This window comes from Echinococcus granulosus (assembly GCF_000524195.1).
Source record: "Echinococcus granulosus chromosome Unknown EG_S00076, whole genome shotgun sequence".
NCBI classification, from domain to species: domain Eukaryota; kingdom Metazoa; phylum Platyhelminthes; class Cestoda; order Cyclophyllidea; family Taeniidae; genus Echinococcus; species Echinococcus granulosus.
Genome location: NW_020170456.1, coordinates 266111 through 269096, shown reverse-complemented (window position 1 = coordinate 269096; position 2986 = coordinate 266111).

Here is a 2986-nt window from a genome sequence, read left to right as displayed (position 1 = left end):
AATCACGTCCTAAATGTTTGCGAAATATTTTTTTGGCCTTTCTGCAGTAGGGACAATAGTATTTTGTGAACAGGACAACCTTTTTTGAGTTAATTCTGTCCGCAATGAACCTGCGAATTGATAAGTCCCTCCTGTATATGCAAAAAAATTAATTAAATAGCTACAGACTTGTGACTTCTAGCCATTTTTTTACATCTTTACTACCTCTTCCCCAAGCATAAATATGTGTTCCGATTTAAAAGAATAACCAATTAAAGGGAATCCCAGTTAATTGCAGTGCACCGTTTCAAACAACAAGGTAAAAAGTAAGATATAAACAGCAAAGTTGCCGCATTAAAGGCTCTTTAAAATCAAACAACAGTGAAACTGTGTTTATTTATCTGCCTGCAGTCACAGTGCAGTGCAGGGAAAATTTTACAAGCGCTTCTAAATACGTGATTAACAAGTCGCTTTATTTTGCAAAGAGCCACACCTAAATATTACCTTGTGACTTGATGATAGCACCCTAATTAAGATTTATAAGGATGCAACTTGTCAAAAATTAATTTATTTCAAAAATAATATTTAAATGATCAAATATTCTGCTCAACTGCATGTAGTCAACTAACCAACCACATGAATGGTTCCAAAACCTTTTAGGCTTTGCACCAGTTATGCATACGTTTTTCCACAAACTAAAGATCTATAAAAGGACTCACTATCCAAGACCGTTAATTTTCTTATAACAAAGCACCACAAACTGAATTTTCGAGTATTTTACCACCAGCTTAAAGTGTTTTAACAATATGAGCTAGTAAACCTTCCGGTTTTGTAGTACTAACCGAATTTCTCCCAAAGTCATTATAGCATTATACACTGAAATCCCCCTCCCAATTAACAGATATTTATTTTTATTACTAGTGTGCATTGAGTTGCATAACATACCAAATTTTTTATTTATGCAGGCTGCACTGAAAAGTTCTAATCATTTTGGGTAGACAACCGTTTTACAGGTGACGCCCATCGGAAATATACGTTGATTGTTCCTAAGCTTTAACCGGCCCTTGTTCGGTGCCATGGATTTTGCCTCTCTTCATCGACGCGGCCACATCTATTGTGTCTCTGCACACTTTCGTGGAAAAAATTTAGGGGCTTAACTTGTTTGCAATTAATTTAGTCCCATTTTATTAACAGACTTAATAAATGATTGATGAATAAATTTATTGCCTTGTCTTTAGTTTTGCTAAATAATGACCGTGTCTGAGTTAGCTTTTGCAAACGGTCTCTCTATTGAAACAAATCTTATCTGGTGTCAGACGTTATGGGACCATTTGATTCTCTCCCCTTCTCAGTCTCATGTCATAAGCTGTCACAGGACAATGGGAGAGGAGTGATAGAAGATATTTTCTCTCTATGGTAATTTTTTGTAATAAACCTTAAAGAATTGTGGTTTTTGCCCAAATAGTTTGTCACTCTTCAGTGCCTCTGGTGAAGCCACTGCAAAAGTCCCGAAAGATCAAAAGTTTGCCTGGAGCGCCACGACACCGAGATGGCATCCAAAGTGTACTTCCTAGTCTCCCTCCCGACTTCCTCGTTCCCGGAGGTCATCTCTTTGTTTCTAATCTATCAAAGCACTCCTCTTCATTATCAAGTGACTGGAAAAGTGTGCTTAGTTGGAGCAAGTTTTACGCATACGCTCCATTCCAGCAGTATAATGCTCTCTCCCTCTCTTTGTCTCCCCCATTATGAGGCACTCTTCTCTAAAAGGTCAATGAAACCTGGTGAACGAAGTGGAAGAACTCATCGACAGAAAAAATGGTTTCCTCGAAAAGCAGTGCAAAACGTATGCAGTGATGAATTATGTGTCAAACGCTTGAAATCCACATCGAGTTCATTCTGACAAGGCAAAAAAGTAGGTGGAAAGTTTTTTAATCGTTAAATTAATAGGATAAGTCAGTACCCCTGTCGGATTTGAGGAAACATATAGAATGTAGGAACAAACAGGCCTGAGGCCTGAAAAGGAAGGGAAAGGCGGAACCTTGAACAACAGCAAAACTTGTCCATAAGACGAACTCATATTACAGTTTAGATTAAGATGAAAAGACATTTCCCCATTCTTTCATTTCCCACTCTCCTTGCATCTCTCTTACATGATACCTCACAGCACCGATTTAGAGACCTGCAGGAGAGACTGGTCACTCAGGCTGATCCCTCCTCCCCTGTCACAGGTCGCATAATGCCTGATTCTGGTGGACTGTCAACAGGGGTGAGGAGAAAAATGAGAAAAAAGCAAACAGTCCACTATGTGGATAAAATAACGTCACCTGGGACAGAAGTTGACAGCATGACAATGATTGAGCCTCGTTGTCATGACGGTTTTGGATCACCTCTTGGAGACTCCAAGCGACTAATATTGTTTTCAGCCTTTGTTTACCTTTAAAACGGCGTCAACGAAGTATGGAAGGATTATGTCTAGAGTAATCATTCCTTGAAAAAGCACTCCCAAAGTCATGCATCTGCTTGGTAACAACTCAGCATTGGCAAGGCCTTATTAGCCATTGGGATACTCCCATCCTGTCGTCGGAAGCACTGGTGAATAAGCAGTCAGGTGTATTTTTTCCAGAGAAGCTCTCTAGAACAAACAGGTTTGCAAAAAATGCTTGAAAAAAAGACGAAGGATGCGAATTATCAGAATGAGGGAGAAAACGCAGGATGAACGAATGCCTCCCATACGTGGCTGTCCCACTCGCTCGTTCGCTTGCCCCTCCGCCCACCCACTCGCCCGCTTGCCCGCTTATATAAGCTCCCTGCATCAACCAACCAGCGCTCCTCTGTGCTCCAGAACAGCTGATTGACTTGCGCTTTCACGGTGGATAGTTTGGATTTCCCGCCTCCTCCACCTGCTCCTTACGGGCAACAGCAACCTTCCACTGCAGCATCCTATTACGATGCCACACTCCTTCAAGTCGCTAGGCCAGACAGCCTCGTGATGGATAAGGCCGACAAC